Genomic DNA, 19,446 nt, shown 5'->3' with positions numbered 1-19,446 from the left:
TCGGAGGCAATGAAAAAGGAACATTAGCGGAAATCCATACAGCAAGAGATCCAAGCATTGGAGGATAATAGAACATAGACTCTAGAAACTTTTTCATCGGATAAGAAAGCGCTCAGATGTAGATGGGTGTAAAAGATCAAGTACAACTATGACGACACCATTGAGCGATATAAAGCTCATTTGGTCATCTTCGAAAATAAAAAGGAAGAAGAAATTGATTGCAATGAAACTTTTTCTCCGGTTGATAAGGTAGTAACGGCTCGGACCTTCCTAGTAGTTTAGAGGCGGATCCAGGATTTGATGCTTGTGGGTTTCAACCCATTTCAAATTAAAAAATATAAAGAGATAATAAAAAGGACCTACATGTGACCAAGGGATTCGAACCCTTGACCAAAAGAAGCAAAGCTTTAAGGGTTCCTTTTTTGGCACTGAACCAGCAACACACTTTGCTAATAGGTTCTCAAGTCGTATTTCATATATATTTACTGAAATTTTCAATAAAAATACAGGATCCGAACAAATACATGGGGGGAACCCCCATATAATATGCTAAATCCACCCCTATGGTAGTTGCGGCTACGCAAAATTGGGAGTTGCATCAGATGGATATCCATAATGCTTTCTTACACGGTGACCTTACGGAGGAAGTATATATGAAATTGCCACCGAGCTTTCGTGTTCCTAGTCCGGGGAATGTGTGTCGACTCCAAAAATCTCTGTATGGATTGAAGCAAGCTCCATGGTGTTGGTTTGAGAAATTATCGAACGCTTTGCTGAAAAATGGGTTCAAACAGTCATACTTGGACTACTCTCTGTTCACTATGCACTGGGGAAGTATACAACTTAACGTCTTATTCTATGTGGATGACATGATTATCTCTAGAAATGACCATAATGCCATTGAACGGTTCAAAGACTATCTCCGCACATGTTTCCACATGAAGGGTTTGGGCCCTCTAAAGTATTTTCTAGGAGTTAAAGTTGCCCGCGGGCCGACCGGATTGTTTCTTTGTCAATAGAAATATGCCTTGGATATAATTTCTGAGACTGAATTATTGGGAGCTAAACCCATCAACACTCCCATGGAACAGAATCATGGTTTGGCATTAGCCGTAGGAGTCAATTAGGGAGATCCAAAACCATATAGACTTTTGGTCAGAAGATTGATATACCTTAGCTTTACACAACCAAAATTATCATATTGCGTGCATGTTCTGTCCCAGTTCATGCGGAAACCGAAAGAAGAACACTGGAATACGAATTTTCGGGGTGTGTTACTTACAGAAGAACCCAGGACAAAACATAGTGATGAGAAAAGATTTTGATCTCGGTTGTATGGATGGTGTGATTAGGACTGGGCTGGATGTCCGTTGACCCGAAAATCACTTACCGCATGATTTATCTCACTCGAAAATTAGCCCGTGTCTTGGAAAATCAAAAAGTAGCATATTATCTCTCACTCATCAGTGGAGGTTGAATACCGATTGATTATAATGACCGTCTGTGAATTGAAATGCTTAAAGAGAATTTTGCATAGTTTGGGCGTTGAACACAAGTCTTCTGTGAAAATGTACTGTGACAGTCAAGTAGCTTCGTATATTTCTTGAAATCCGGTGTGAATGTCAAGTATCTTTGCCATATGATTTTCATCATCACTACTGATAAGCTCATACTTCGTAACAAGTAAGTAAACACTTACTTTTCTGGCCAGATTACTAGATAGCTTTGTCGGGCTTTATTGAATAAGAATTCCTTTACTTTCTTGTTTTATTGCTTTACAGTTTATTCTTATTTACTACCTTAATTATTGTTATTAGCAAGCCACGAAGCATCAAGAAACTAATGTCTGATTTGTCACGACCCAAACAACCATGAGTGGCACCCACCCAAATCCCCTAGCGGGCGAACTATCTACTTAACCAACCATCCAAACCATTATCAAATTACTTAGCTAATTTTAAAGCATTCAAGGATATAACAAATAGAAATATCTCCAAAAGTCTAGTCATACCACAATTAAATAAAATCTGCGGAAGTCTAAACTATTACAACCTCAAAATCCAAAAGTCAGCGTATAAGGACTCTAACATAACAGTCTAAGAAAGAACTAGTCATCGTACAAGGACTCTAACATAACTGTCTAAGAAAGAACCACTGTCTAAAAATAACATAAATGTCTGAAATGAATTAGACATCTAAAATAGAAAAGATCTTCCGGTTGCCTGGCATGGATAATAGCTCACCCTCGAATATATCGGAAACTGGCCTCAAGCTAAATATGAGGTCTCGTAGAAGTCTATGGATCACAATATGCACTCAAAATATTGCAGCAAGGTAGTATCAGTACAAACACTATGTATCGGTAGATGTTGACACCTAATTTTGACCTCCCATAATTTATTTTATTATCCAGAGTCCTTGAGATCTTCAACAGAGGGAAATATATCTTTAGAAAGTCAAAATAATTTTCAAAAAATTTATTAAGGCTATATTTTTGTCAAGTCTATTTGATAAGATGATTTCCATAATATTTTGAGTTAATTTAAGTATTCTTACAATTATTATATTTTTTGTTTAAATTAATCAAGAAGAAAGTGATAATTTTCCAGGAATATTTCACTTAATTGTCAAAATAGCGATTTGCAAAATATTTTACTCTATTTAAAATCCTAGGAAAGGGAATTAATTAAGTAAATTGACATTTTACCCCTCATTTCTAATTTAATCAAATTTGGCCATTTATCATAATTAATTAAGTTTTAAGTGTAGTCAATTTTGAAACTGTCATTTAGCGGCTATAATTAAAGTAATTAATTACTAGCCAATTATGACAACTAGCCAAATTTAATTAAGGTTTAAAAGAATAAAAAGGAGAAAGGGGGGGGGGGGGGGGGTTAGTCGCCTCTTATTTTTACTTGTCTCTTTTTAAATCTAGTTACCCTTATTATTATTGTATCTTTTTAAAATCTGACAAATTAGCTTTAAATGAATTTTATTATCTCTTATATATTTTATGATGGGCATTTTTCACAAAAATAAATAAAAATGAGGCTATTTATTTAACCCATGCATACCCGCCCACCCATATATACATGATATATATGCATAAATATCATGTATATGTATATTGAAATTGCGCCCCCTCCCCCACCTTTAATTCCTTTTTCAGCCGTGTCCAGCCTAATGAAGGGCCAGAACCGGCCCACCGCGCCCCAAATAAAAGGGCAAGCCTCCAGCCAAATGAATCCCTAAGGGGTTGTTGGCGTTTCTAGGTTGAAAGGGTTTGAAAGGCGGCCTTCTCTCTCTTGCATCACAATGCCATTTTTGGCATGATTTCAGAGAAGCTTTTGCTTTCTCCAGGGTTGTATCACCTTAAGGGGTAACACATTAAATGCATTCGGCCATTTTCATCATAGGTTAACCAAACAAGGTATATTGTGCTTTATTTTTTACTTTTCTTTGTGATCTGCTGCGATTTCAAATGGTCAACTCTGAAATCTTTAATTACATTTGTTTGTATGCGTTTGAAAATTCCGATTTGTGATTGGTTCTTGAAGAACCTTGGGGATTAACTTTTTGGGTTGAAATCTAGCTGTAGATGTTTGTTTTAAATCAATCCTAACCCTTCAATGTCGAGGTGTGTGGAGGAAATCCCAATTTTGGGAGTTATCCCACATCGGTCAAACTAGGGTTTGTTGGTTTTGGGGTTTCCTATATAAGGGAGCCTCGATTTTTCATTTGAAAAAGAGGGAAAAATAAAAGATTGACTTTCACGAAAAATAGAAGCTTAAACTCAGTTTTGGCAATGCTTGCTTTGAGACTGAGGTTTAAGGAGTTAAAATTTTAAAATTATTATTTGGGTTTGTGGCTGAGTTTGATTTGGGAAGGAAGAGCCTCCAAGTCCAAATCTCTATTTAAGGCTGCTCAAAGAGGAGGTAATTCCCTATTTTTTACTTAGTTTCTTTTTCTGCATTTTCTTTTTGTTTTAGCTGATTATTTTTTGCTATGTAGATATTTGTATACTATAACTTTGGGTCTATATAGATAATATGATATGCATTAGTCTAGTTCATTTAAGTAAATTGCATTTTTTGCTTTAAATTAATAATGGAAATTAGGCATTAGTCTAGGTGGATGTTTGAGAACATGTTGACCATAATTACCTTATTAATGTCCACATTTTGATGAAGGATTTGAAACTTTGTTGAACTTAGTCTGGTTTAGTTCATGTTGATTGTTGTTTTTTTTTTTTTTTTTTTTTTTTTTTAATCATTTTACCTTAAATGAACTTAAGTTATGGTTGTCTTAACAATTTGGATATATAAGGATAATTTGGATTAGGCTTATTTAGCAGTCCATCAGCTTCTTGTTAAAATAACTATGGCCTGTGATTAGTGTGTTCTCTAAACCTATACTAATTAAATTTATTTAGCTGGATATCTATGTCTATGTGTATTGGTTATTCTTATGTTAGTCTCTTTGCAATGTTTACTTGAGTTTGTTGATAGCAAAAAATGATGTGAGATAGGAGTGCACTTCAACTAAACCTACTTATTTGGTTAAAATTCCATGTTTGCTTGAATCTATGTGTTTTGAGAAGTTTGAGCTTGGGCTGTCATTTTACATGCTTAAGTCCCAGTCAAAGTCTAGAGTGCTGAGGAGATCAGTTTAGATGAAGTGTCTGGTTACCTTAACTTGACTCGATCTCAAGTGATATTCTTATATGTAAAAGGAACATTAATTTATTAATAGGGGCTGCACCCAAGTTAGGCATCTGCTATATGATTTATTAAGGATGTTGTATGGTTGAGACACTATTGAACATATTCTATGCTTGATTAATCTGTGGTATGTCTATATTAACTGAGATCATTTGGTTTCCTGTTAGCAAAGTGAAACATGAAGTCCATAGGGTCTCAAATAGGCTACAGTTGAGTTTATTTGAGGCTTCATAGACTAGTTCTGGTGAACTAGAGAGTCTAAGTCCCTATACTTGCTCTATGTGTTTGGTTTTGGACCCAGTTAGTTGGATGTATGGTCTCTCTGTGTAAAGTGCTGAGACCAAGTTTTCCCACATAGACTCCAACTGCTGTGATCATGTTCTTGTTTTAGGGTTCACTTGATTGGCAAAATCTACTTCTACAAAAAAACTAGTTGTAACTGGGAAACAAGTCAGTACAAACATGACTGGTGTATCATCTTGCTTAATTAAATTCTGATACATGGCTGCATTTAAAAAGGAAATGGTTTTCTCTGTGAATCAAGTGTTGTGTCATAAATTTTCTTGAGTTTAGAACTTATATGAGTGAACTTTTTGTGTTTGGGTTGAAATCCTGCTTAAGTCCCTCAGGCTCTTCTCTTTGTACATTCTCTTAAGTTTGTCAATACAATCTATTGAGACCTTTTCTTTTTCTTTTGAGTTTTCTTACTGTGCCCCCTAATTGTCCTAATATACACCTTGTCAAGCCACTGCTTAAGTAAGAATCTGTGTCCAGAATGAGGTATATCAGTGAGCAGCTGAGAGTCTTTCTATTAGTGTTCACATTTATGAAGTGAATCTATATGGATATATGTTGCACATAAGTGGTATACACCAGTACACCAGGCCCATAGCATTGTCATATGTTCTATAGCACATGGGGATGTATATGCTTGGTATACGATGGGTATATCCTCCATGTGAGCTTTTTTTTTCTAAGTGTTGATTCAGAGGCTAAGCTGTTTGGTTTTGAATCTGCTCTTCCATGTCTTGTTTGAACCTTATTCTTATTACTTAATAGGAAACACTTTAGGCATCAGTTCCAAGCCATAATTGCCCCAAGCCATAATTGCCTTAATCTAAAATCTGTTTAGCTCTATGTTCTTTTTTCTTTCTAGAAGTATATGATTGGCTTTTGAAGGTTGGGCCATTATGTGTTTGGGCCAGACCTTTAGCCTGCATTTGATTTATCATTGTGGGATTGAATACTAGTGTGAGATCAGTATAGTTAGTCTCTTATTTATAACTTGGCATACAAATATTGAACAACACCTCTCCTATATATTGTGAGTTAACACATAAATGGAGATGCCAAATAGCACTCAAGGATTAATCTTGAGCCTTTCCTGGTGTTTGCCCTGCCTGGGGTTCCTGGAAATCCCTTGGATCTTGTGCAACATCAGGAACGAGAAGGCAAAAGCTTTCCTTTTTTGGGCCATTTTTAACATCTCCATGGGTGTGTATACCCATGGTATATTTAAAAAGATCTTTGGTGTATATTTAGTTGCATGGCATTGTTTATCCTTATAAAAAATGGGTTTGTGGATTTTTTTGTTATTTATCGATAACTGGGCATGTTGCTACACTGTTTTAACTTATATGGGCTTTAAGGATGTGAGCCCATGATTATTTGCAATTTTTTTGAGGAGGCCCGCCTATTTGCTGATTTTTTCAATTTACTTAGATATCCTTACTTAGTTAAATTTCCATTCTATCAAATAATGTATATTGAAGTTACCCGCTTTTACATATACTAGCTATATCAGTTCTTTTACCTTTATGCATAGTCTAAAATTTCCTAATTATTATCTCCTTCCTTTTTGCTTGCATGAAATGCCATCGTTGGATGATCTCTCTGGCATAAACCCATTGGGCCAAAGGCCCAATAATTTCTTTTGATCGAGTCCGCTGAGAAAATAAAAGGGAAGCTGATATGTTTTTGAAGGCCTAGCCAATGGGTGAAAATGGTACTAATGGGCTTGGGTAGGCCCATCATTTAAAAAATTCACTTTCCTCCCTTCTCCGCTTATATATTTGACATCTATATATTGTAGTGTACTGAATATGTGAATAATGGAACCTTTGTGCTTGCTAGAACTTTGGAAGAACGCCTAGTATTTTTAAGAGGTCGCCAAAAACTTTTTCCAAACTCGGTTAATGGTTAATTTTGCATAAAACTAAAACTTGGTTTGATAGTGAGTTTCTAAAAATTGGTTAAACGACATGGCTAATTGCAAAAGAGGAACGGGATCTTGCTTAAGTTTAAAATGAAGCAATGTCTAGCGTCTTTTCCTTAAAGCTGGCCAAAAATAAAAAATGAATTTCCAAGCTATCATCCGTGATTTGTAAAAAATGGGCAAACTATTTAATATTTAGGAACTGGTTGAAAACAGTCTTTTACAAAAACTCAAAGACCGAATTTGGGCTCGATTCTGGTTGCATGAATTCTTTAAAAGTGGAAATGGGTTTGGACTTGGTAAAAATCTGATGAGATTCAACTGGTTTGGGCTGTCAACAAAAGTGAAATGATGACAAGACTATTTGGACCAAAATTGAGGACTTTGGGTTTGGAATATAAGTTGACTTATGGGCTTAAATGATAAAATTAGGCTTAAAAAGGTTGTATTTCTTTATATATAATGTATAAAAAATCGGAGATATATTTCATATTTTCTATATATATGTATAAAACCCGTAAGTACTAAATCCATTTCGTTAGGACTAGAATAGTAGCGACTCTACTCGGGAGAAATCCTGGGTGCGTTGCGGTCCGGCAACGAAGTGAGTTGAACACTTGCGTGGATTTTTAAACCAAAACCCCCTCTTGTAAAGGGGGAATTTTTGCCAAATTTTTTCTTGGAACCAGGTTATGATATGAAAAGGAATGACATTTTGCGAAAAAATTAAAACACTCTTTTGGCAAATAAATACGTTAATCACATATTGAAGCTCGTAGGTCAACCGTATTCTATGAATCCTTAATACTAGGGTACTTAAAACCTTCCCTAGGGAATCACCAGAACCCTTACCTCGAACTCTTGTCCAAAGGATTTTTCTCTTATTTTTGAAAAAAAAAAAATCTTTTAACTCGATTTTCTTAATTTCCCTTAATAAATTAGGTGGCGACTCTAAAAAACATAAAATCCAAATTAGAGCACTAACAATCTCGTAGTAACTTTTATGCCTAACCCGCATAAAAGTGAACCATAACAGTAGATATCATAGGCCGACTAAAATGAGTATCATACATAACATCTCTTTTTGATTGACCTCCTTCTTTCTTTAATTCACAGGCACAGGAGGTCAAATTCCGATTGTTGTGAAAGTTACTGAATGAATCTATTTTATTCTAATTCGATCTAAGAAGAAAAAAATCACGCTCTGTAGGATTTGAACCTACGACATCGGGTTTTGGAGACCCACGTTCTCCCGAACTGAACTAAGAGCGCTTTCTTATCAGAATAGATAACACTATAAACAAAAGATTTTTTTTCATAACCCCAATACATTTTGTATGCATATACCAGAATAGCATGATAAAAATCAAAGATTATGTCCAATTTGAAGCGATCTCAATTGATCCCTTGTTACTGCTCCTTTGAGCAGTAATAGGTAGGGATGATAGGATTTGATCCTTTCATAAAATCAATAAAATAGACAGATAGGCACAACAACACATAACCACACCCGAAATCATCAACAAGAATCATCCAACACCGAAATATCAGCCAACACAGGGATAAATAAATCCACACAAATAGAAATCAACAAGAGTAACTCAACCCACGTAATCACCAAACACAATCGTAAAACACAAATTATCTCAACTCGGTCACATATCCGTACACACATGCTAAATGGTAGTGTTTGACCCATTATCCATGACCTATAGGGGACCCAAGGTGTTCATGTACCCTCGCTCCGGAATCTTACCTCGGATCACGTGCCTTTTAACTTAGGCTATATCCTCACCCCCTGTCAAATGTGCCTTTTCATATTTATATATCTTTCTCATCATAATGTATTTTCGTTCCACAATCAATAAGGAATGTGAACAATCAAGAATCAATATCAGGGAACACAAGTCACCATATCACAAGTCATATCAAAACTCAAAAATCAATTCATCAATAGTCATGAATAAGGGGTTACCCAAGTCAACAATAAGAGTATACATGAACTCCTTCTTTATCATTTCATATCAATTCATCATATAATTAATCAATCTATATCAAACTGTAGGAATTATCAACCACACTTTATGTCTGAAGCCCTAATCATGCTTCTCCTATCAATTTCGTATCACATACAATCAACTAATCAAAGTCTAACTCAAGTAGACCGTAGCCTACCTCAAACCAGAACTAGAACAATGTAATCACTCCGTGATAGCTTTCCCCTTTCGTAAAGCTTCCGAACGTTCAAAGTCTAGAAATATAGAGCTATATGAGTATTCAAGTCATCTACTCAAACAATACAACACCTTGGGAAAAGAACCCAATTACATTCTACCCTTTTTAGTGGATGAACTATCATTAAGCGTGAATTCATCATAATATCAACCCCAAACCATCATACTATTCCCATTCATGGGTTCTCTAATCAACCCTTTTTTTTTCTAACAGTTTTTATGCTAAAGTTATCATCTTTATGAAACCCTAGGTCTCAATCAACAAGTTCCATTATTAATAGACAAGTTCTCATCCTAGAAAGCGATAATATATACTCCTAGATGATTAAACAACAATAAAATCAACAACCCATTCATTAATCAAGGGTTTTCTTAAGTTCTAGGGTTTTAGCCCTTTCATTCACCATTAATGGACCTTTAACTACTCATGGAATCTATCATGATGATGGAATTAACAAAGTCAAGGGTTGAGACTTACCTTTCAAGCGCACTTTAGCCCTAGCCTTAAATTTTCGCCACAGTAGTTCTTGGAAACTGTTTTGGTGTTATGTGGGGAATGGGTTGGAATAAAGAATATATAAATCACGATTCGCGCTCCCGTCGACCACCGCGGCGGGTCGGTGTCACCTCAGCCAGCCTCGCGATAGCAGAATGCTCCCGCTATGGCAGACCTCATTAAAGTCCCGCCTCCCGTGGTGGCGACCCACAACCCGCTACGATGGACCCGCTGCAGCGGTCAATAGTCGCTCGGGTTTTTGCACCAGTTTTCACCTAAAAATTCCAACACCAATCCAAGGCCCTACAGACGCAAACAAAACATGTACAGATACATAAAAACACGCTACGGACTCACCCGCAATTGCAAAATTCCCAATGGAGGTCTAGTTTTTATAAGTCACCCCCATAACGACCTAGCTGGTTGTTACATTAGATACCAATTAAACAACCGTTCATCCCCGAACGGACAAAAGAAGGAACAAGGGGAAGTTACCTGACTCAGTGAAAAGCTGGGGATAATTCTTTCACATATCGGATTCTGTTTTTTAAGTAGCTTCCTCAACGGGATAGTTCTTCCACTGAACCTTCATGGATGCTATTTCTTTCGACCTCAACTTACGAACCTCTCTATCTAAAATAACAATAGGCTCTTCTTCATAGGACAGATTCTCATCCAACAAGACAGAATCCCAACGAATGATAAACGAACCATCACCATGATATCTCTTCAACATAGAGACATGGAACACTGGATGGACACCTGACAAACCTGGGGGCAAAGCCAACTCATAGGCTACATCCCCCACACGATTAAGAATCTCAAACGGACCAATGAATCTGGGACTAAGGTTACCTTTATTCCCAAATCTCATCACACCCTTCATTGGTGATACCTTCAATGATACCTGTTCTCTAACCATGAGCTCAAGATCTCGGACCTTTTGATCCGCATACTACTTCAACTTACTCTGAGAAGCCTAGAGCTTTTCCCGAATCACCTTGACTTTATCTAATGATTCTCTCAAAGATATGTATCCCATGACCTTACCTCAAAAGCATCAAACCATCTAATAGAAGACCTACATCTCCTCCCATAAAGAGCCTCAAACGGGGCCATATCAATGCTCGAGTGATAACTATTGTTATAAGCAAACTCAGCCAATGGTAAGAACTGATCCCAATGGCCACCGAAGTCAATCACACAAGCTCGGAGCATATCCTCTAGGACCTGAATAGTCCGCTCAGACTGTCCATCTGTCTGATTTTGGAAAGGATCTGTCTGAGTGTGGAAAGTTGTACTAAGGTCCAATCTAGTACCCAATTCCAAATGCAAATTCTTCCAAAATCGAGATGTAAACGTCGTGCCTCTATCGGATATGATGGAAATAGGAACCCCATGCAGACGAACAATCTCACGAATATAAATCTGGGCCAACTTCTGGGCGGTATGGGTAATCTGAACCGGTATGAAATGGGCAGACTTGGTCAATCTATCAACAATGACCCAAATCGAATCAAACTTGCCCAAGGTGTTTGGAAGACCAACCACAAAGTCCATCGCTATCCTCTCCCATTTCCACTCTGGAATGGGCATCCTCTAAAGTTTACCCCTGTGTCTCTAGTGCTCGTACTTCACCTACTGGCAATTCAAACACTGTGCAACAAACTCAACAATATCGCGCTTCATCCTAGCCCACCAATAGTGCTAACTCAAGTCACGATAATTTTTTGTAGCACCAGGATGAATGGAATATCTAGAACTATGAGCCTCCACTAAAATTGTCTTAATCAAATCATCAACACAAGAAACACAAGTACGCCTCTTGATTCTCAAGACACCCTCATCATCAATCACGGCTTCCTTGGCCTCACCATGCAAGACTTTATCGCGAATCTTACTCAAACTCGCATTCTCGAATTGTCTGGCTTTAATCTGCTCCAGAAACAAGGATCTCGCCTCAACACAAGTCAATACCCTGCTTGAATTAGACACCTCAAGCCTCATGAAACTGTTAGCCAGAGTTTGAACCTCCCTGACAAACGGACGCTCTGACGCAATCAAACGAACCAAACTCCCCATACTAGTTGATTTCCTGCTCAAGGCATCTGCCACCATATTTGCCTTGCCAGGATGATATAAGATAATAATGTCGTAATCCTTAAGCAACTTCATCCATCTCCGCTGCCTAGAATTTAGATCCCTCTAAGTAAACACATGCTGAAGACTGTGATGATCAGTAAATACCTCGCAACGGGAACCATAGAGGTAGTGCCTCCAAATCTTCAATGCGAACACCACCGCTGCCAACTCCAAATCATGAGTAGGATAGTTCTTCTCATCAATCTTCAGCTGTCTGGAAGCATAAGAAATCACCTTCTTTTCCTGCATCAAAACAACACCCAAACCAGAACGAGAAGCATCACAATAAACTACAAAGTCCTTGCCCTCCACGGGAAAAGATAGAATAAGAGTTGTAGTCAATAAAGTCTTGAGCTTTAGAAGCTCTCCTCACACTCATCGGACCACTGAAAAGGTACCTCTTTCTGAGTTAACCACGTTAAATGCGAAGCAATGGAAGCAAACCCCTTCACGAACCTACTAAGAAGCAAACCCCTTCACGAACCAATGGTAATAACTAGCCAACCCCACGAAACTGCGAATATCTGTCATGGACGTGCGCCTGGCCCAATCCCTCACTACCTCAATTTTCTTTAGATCCGCCATAATCCCTTCCTTCAAAACAACATGTCCCAAAAAGGGCACAGACGTAAGCCAAAACTCACACTTAGAGAACTTGGCATACAACTCCCTATCTCTCAGCAACCCAAGAACAACCCTTAAAGTGTTTTTCATGATCTTCCTTACTCCTCGAATAAATTAAAATATCATCGATGAACACAATCACGAAGGAATCTAAGTATGGCTTAAAAATACGGTTCATTAAATCCATAAAAGAGGCTGGGGCATTAGTAAGCCCGAAAGACATAACCAGAAACTTATAATGCCCATACCTGGTCCGGAAAGCAGTCTTAGGAATATCCTCTGCTCGAATTTTCAACTGATGATACCCCGACCTCAAATCAATTTTCTTTGGGGAGGGACTAAGGTTACCCTTCCACTCAAGTCTAGGCACCCGGCATAGCGGAATAAGGTCCGATTCGTCTTGGCATGACGAAATCCCGTAATTGTATGGTAAGGAGCTAGCCAACTCATACCCAGGATGACATCAAAATCTATCATGTCTAAGATTACTAAGTCAGCCCAGGTGCCATACCCCATACGTGTGACAATACAAGATCGAAAAACTCTATCTACAACCACAAAATCTCCAACTGGAGTAGATACATGTATAGGGGCATCAAGTAAATTATAGACCATATTAAGACCCATAGAGAAATATGTAGATACATAAGAAAAAGTAGAACTCGGGTCAAACAATACGGAAGCCATTCGGTGATATACTGAGATGTTACCTGTAATAACTGCATATGAGCCCTCATCCTCTGTCCTGCTAGAAAAGGCATAACAATGAACCCGTCCGCCGCAGCACTCGCGAACTATTGCGATCAACCTTCGTTCGAGCTCCGCCCCGCCGGCCGATGACCATCTCTACTGACCGAGACCCATCCGGGGGCCATCTCTACCAGTTGTGTGACCACCACACCCAGACTGAGCATGGTTCCCACAATAAGATCCTCCCCCTCTGCCTGGTGCTGTGACTCGGGGAGCCTAAAACTGAGTGCCCTGACCACCTTGCCTAAGTCTGGGATAATTTCTCCTGAAATGCCCGGTATCACCACACTCAAAGCATCCACGGTCTAGCGTCGGATGCTAAATATAAATGGATGAAGTTGAGTAACCACTATAATCCGAGCTCGGTCCGCGAACCCCTGGCTAACCGGAATAGTGCTGACTGACCCCTGATGGGCCTCCAGCTGAAACCTGCATAGCTGACTGAACAGGGCGTCCCGAATAAAACTGGGAACTCTGGCCCTTAGCGAAAGAGCCACTGTAACCACCACCCTTTCGGGCCTTCTTCTCTGCGTGCTTATGGTAACCCTCCTGCCGAACTCCCTCGACAGTCCTAACATGATCCACCACTTCTAAAAGGAAACACCTACCGCTGCAAGCTGAAGAGCTGACAATTGAAGGGTAGTGTTCAACCCCTTCACAAATCTCCTAACCCTCTCCTCCTCAGTAGGCACAAGCTGGAGGGCATAGCGAGACAACGAATGAAACCGAGCCTCATAAGCAGCCACAGATAAATTACCCTGCTCAATGTTGCTGAACTCATCACGCCTGCGGTCTCTCAAGGTACGAGGATTATATTTATCTAAAAACACCTGATAAAACTCTGTCCACGTCAGTGGAGGTGATCCCGCTGGCCTGCATTCCACAAAATCCCTCCACCATAACTTGGCATCACCCAAGAGCTGGAAGGTCACGAACTCAACACCATATTTCTCCACTGCCCCCATTTTATGGAGCCTCTCATGACAGTCCATAATAAACTCGTAAGCATCTTCAACCTCATTGGCAGAACTCTGGAGGTTTCATCTTAGTGAACCTCTAAAACAAATCATGCTCATCCCCGTATCTCCCACTGGCCTAGGATATACACCCAGTTTTGTAGCCTCATCTAAAAGAGGAGCTACGGTTACAACATGCTGTAACTCGGGAGCATAAACTTTGCTCGGAGCTGGATTACCTACTCTGGCACCCTGTGCATCTGGAACAGCTGGTAACACATCTACGTCAGTCAATCCATTCAGCAGGTTCAACACTCGGACTATCACATTTGACAACATTGGAGGAGCTAAAATATCTGGTTGTGTTGGTGCTACTGCAAACTCGCCTGCCTCATCTGGAATTTCCTGAGGCTCAGAGAACTTAGCGCATTGTGGACCAGCCACAGGAGCCCCGCCCCTGGCAGGTGCTACTGCTCCCCTGCCTCTACCACGACCACGACTACGGTATCTGGCCTGGCCTCCTCCACGAACTGTGGCCCCAGCGGCCTGTCCTTTACCATATGCTGCGACCCCAGCGGCCGGCACGGGTACCTCATTAGCTACTGCTGCCACCGCACGAGTCTTTACCATCTGTGAGAGAATAGAAGGAAAAGTCATATACAATTTTAAATCATCCAGATACCAATTGGAATCAAGTAGCATGAAAGAAAGAAAGAAATTAAATTTTCCTAGTGTCCTATGGCCTCTTGATGATAAGTAAGGCATCTCTGTACCGATCCGCAAGACTCTACTAGACATGTCCTTGTACAACGAGATCGACGAACCTAAAGCTCTGATACTAACTTTGTCACGACCCAAACAGTCGTGAGTGGCACCCACCCAAATCCCCTAGTAGGCGAACCATCTACTTAACCAACCATCCAAACCATTATCAAATTACTTAGCCAATTTTAAAGCATTCAAGGATATAACAAGTATAAATATCTCCAAAAGTCTAGTCATGCCATAATTAAATAAAATCTGCGGAAGTCTAAACTATTACAACCCCAAAATCCGAAAATCATCGTACAAGGACTCTAACATAACTGTGTAAGAAAGAACCAATGTCTAAAAATAACATAATTGTTTGAAATGAAATAGACATCTAAAATAGAAAAGATCTTCCGGCGGCCTGGCATGGATAATAGCTCACCCTCGAATATATTAGAAACTGGCCTCAAGCTAAATATGAGGTCTCGTAGAAGTCTTTGGATCACAATCTGCACTCAAAAGAATGCAGCAAGATAGTATCAGTACAAACACTATGTACCGGTAGATATCATAGGCCGACTAAGATTAGTATCATGCATACAATCACAAAATCAATAAAATAGATAGATAGGCATAGCAGCATATAACCACACCGGAAATCATCAACAAGAATCATCTAACACCAAAATATATCAGCCAACACAGGGATAGATAAGTCCACACAAATAGAAATCAATAATAGTAACTCAACCTGCATAATCACCAAACACAATCGCAAAACATAAAATATCTCAACTCTGTCACATATCCGTACATACATGCTAAATGGTAGTGTTTGACCCATTAGCCATGACCTGCAGGGGACCCATGGTGTCCACGTACCCTCGCTCTGGAATCTTACCTCGGATCACGAGCCTTTAACTTAGGCCACATCCTCACCCCTTGTCAAATGTGCCTTTTCATATTTATATATCTTTCTCATCACAATGTATTTTCGTTCCACAATCAATAAGGAATGTGAACAATCAAGAATCAATATCAGGGAACACAAGTCACCATATCACAAGTCATATCAAGACTCAAAAATCAATTCATCAATAATCATGAATAAGGGATTACTCAAGTCAACAATAAGAGTATATATGAACTCCTTCTTTATCATTTCATATCAATTCATTATATAATTAATCAATTTATATCAAACTGTCCCTAATCATACTTCTCTTATCAATTTCATATCACATATGATCAACTAATCAAAGTCTAACTCAAATAGACCGTAACCTACCTCAAAGCAGAACTGGAACAATGTAATCACTCTGTGATAGCTTTCCCCTTTCGTAAAGCTTTTGAACGTTCAAAGTCTAGAAATATAGAGCTATATGAGTATTCAAGTCATCTACTCAAACAATACAACACCTTGGGAAAAAGAACCTAATTACATTCTACCCTTTTTAGTGGGTGAACTATCACTAAGCGTGAATTCATCATAACATCAACCCCAAACCATCCTACTATTCCCATTCCTGGGTTCTCTAATCAATTCAACCTTTTTTTTTCTAGCAGTTTTTATGCTAAAGTTATCATCTTTACGAAACCCTAGGTCTCAATCAATAAGTTCCACCATTAATAGACAAGTTTTCATCCTATAAAGCAATACTATATACTCCTAGATGATTAAACAACAATAAAATCAACAACCCATTCATTAATCAAGGGTTTTCTTAAGTTCTAGGTTTTAGCCCTTTCATTCACCATTAATGGACCTTTAACTACTCATGGAATCTATCATGATGATGGAATTAACAAAGTCAAGGGTTGAGACTTACCTTTCAAGCGCACTTTAGCCCTAGCCTTAAATTTTTGCCACAACAGTTCTTGCAAACTGTTTTGGTGTTATGTGGAGAATGAGTTCGGAATAAAGAATATAAAACACGGATTCTGTCTCTCGTTGACCGTTGCAGCGGTCCGTGTCTCGCTGTAGCAGTCTCGCTATAGCAGAAATGCTCCCGCTATGGCAGACCTCATTAAAAGACCGCCTCCCGCGACGGCGACACTCAACCCGCTACGATGGACCTGCTGCTGCGGTCCATTTTGACCATTAGCTGTGGGTTTTGCACCAGTTTTCACCTTTAAATCCCAACACCAATCCAAGATCCTACAAACACAAACCAAACATGTACAGATACATAAAAACATGCTACGGACTCACTTGCAGCCTTGGAATTCCTAATGAAGGTCTAGTTTTTCTAAGTCACCCCCATAATGATCTAGCGGTTTGTTATATGATTACTATAATTTGCGTGCTCTTGACCTTCAAATATAAATTTAATTGTTATCCAAAGTTGCAGATTTAGGGATAAAGAGTATATGCGATAACAAAGTGCTCTCTTGAAAAGACTTTTATTATAAGTTGAACATACACGAAGACACCTAAAATTGACATGATTTTTCATTCAAACACCTAAACTTAGGTGTGATCCTATTGAGCACTTACTCTACCATAAATTTGTTTCAATTAGACACTTTTTGCCGAACTAGCCAAACTTACAAAGTGTATGCAATAAACTCGTCGCTGACATGGCAAATGACTAATAAAATGAGAACATGTGTCTTTTTGAGCTAAAAAAAAATTAAAACTATTTTAAAATCTATTTAATAAAAAAAAAATAACATTCTCAAAAAGAAAAATAAACTTAATTTACACCCAATAAGAAAAGGACGCATTTAAAAAAAAAAAAAAAAATCGGTAGTCAAATCTTGAAATTTTGGAAATCAGTAGTTGTTCTTCACCATCTTCATGTGGTGAGGTGAAGTGCTCAGGTTTTTCATTTGTCACCGAAAAAATAGAGATGGCTGGAAATTCTTTTAAAGATTCAAATCTGACTCCTTTTCTTTTTCTACCAGAACAAAAACAAAGCATTTAGGACTCGTTTGATAGCTGTACTAATTTATAGACTAAACCAACACATTGTTTGGTTACTCAATTCAACTTAATCACACCTCAATACTAGAAAAGCTCAAATTACATGGGGATTTTACCTGTGAATTTTTTTCGCAGATATTGCCTACAAATTTTCATGCAAAAATCTAAAAATTCTTAAATTGTAGAATATTTACCTCCGGATATGATTTCCCCATGTAAATCCGCAGGTAATTTTGGCGCTATTTTGCGCTGGAAATTTAACTGGGGATTTATTTGAGGAAACTAATCCCCAGGTATCACTTTCGCAGGTAATTCCGCAGGTAACCGATAAAAATATGAAAATTTTATTTTCTTTGTGAATTCATAGGAAATTTCCCAGGTAACATTACTTGCGGATTTATCTAGGGATTATTTCTTGGTGATTGGGGATTATATTATCTAGAAATTTACCTGGAATTTAGTTACTGCGATTTTACCTGGGAATTATTTCATGGGAATTTATCTTGGGATTATATTACCTAGGGAATTATTTGGGGATTTGTTGCTGCTATTTTACCTGAGGATAATTTCTTGGGGATTTACCCGAGAATTATATTACCTAGGGATTTATTTTGGGATGTACCTAAGAATTTTATATTTATTAAGGAATTACTTGGAGATTCTGTTGTGCGATTTTGCTTTTATGTTTACTGGTAAATGTAGTTAAAATATTGTTGTCATATAATAGCGATATCTTTTTGGATTGAATATTACAAGTAATTAAAGATGATAAGTGGGGTACCAAGTCAACAAAAAAATAATTGTCATAAATCTAATATAATTATAGTATGTTACCTAAGTGATATAAATTTTTAAATATTAGTATTAAGACTTAAGCATCAAATACAACAACAACATCATGCCTAATGAAATCCCGCACAAAGTGGGGTCTGAAGAGGGTAGAATGTATGCAGGCCTTACCCCTACCATGGGAGGTACGGAGGCTGTTTCCGGTAGACCCTTAAGCATCAAATGATCTTATATCTATTTCAATCATCATCTTGACTAACTTCTAATCTTATTGAAATTATAACTTAATCACGTACAATAAGTTTAATTTTTGTTCACTTGAAGTATTTTTGATATATAATAAAAGAATTTTGCATCATTCAAAGTATATAACTAGAATTTGTTGAATAATAAATAATACTCTATTTGTTTCAATTTAGGTGAACCTATTTGATTGAGTATAAAGTTTAAGAAAGACGAAAGACTTTTGAAAGAAAAGACACAACATTATATGAAAGATCAATTAATCATTAAAGAAATGGTCGTAATTTAATATATTTGGTGATACTTGAAAAATATTTAACTGCAGATGAAATGTTATTTGTGTAGGATTTCTATTATAAAAGAGGTTTGAATATTTCTTAGAAAAAGGAATTACATTTGATTTAAGAGTTTCGAAAGTTAAAAATATTTTGCCAACTACGTAAAGCTTTTGTCATCTTATCAAGTATTTGTGTTCATTTCTTATTTACTAGCTTCAAAATTGCATATTCCAAAAAAAAAAAAAAATACCTTTTTTTAATCAAAGAGGTGAATAAAAAAATTCAACTAAAATATCTATCCTCTTTATAAATTTCATAAAAT

General features: G+C 37.8%; 1 protein-coding gene and 1 non-coding gene across 2 annotated transcripts in view; one reads left to right on the top strand and one right to left on the bottom strand.

The window, feature by feature from the left end:
- The window catches only part of LOC132048785 (uncharacterized), a 63,906-nt gene that overhangs the window by 38,692 nt on the left and 5,768 nt on the right, over positions 1-19,446 (top strand). The gene's annotated exons all lie outside the window — the stretch shown is intronic.
- On the bottom strand, positions 8,135-8,208 carry TRNAW-CCA (transfer RNA tryptophan (anticodon CCA)). Its single transcript has one exon. It is a non-coding gene; the product is annotated as a tRNA-Trp (tRNA).

The sequence above is a fragment of the Lycium ferocissimum genome, chromosome 3, assembly GCF_029784015.1.
Source record: "Lycium ferocissimum isolate CSIRO_LF1 chromosome 3, AGI_CSIRO_Lferr_CH_V1, whole genome shotgun sequence".
Lineage (NCBI taxonomy): Eukaryota > Viridiplantae > Streptophyta > Magnoliopsida > Solanales > Solanaceae > Lycium > Lycium ferocissimum.
This window is presented reverse-complemented; position numbering and strand designations above follow the sequence as displayed.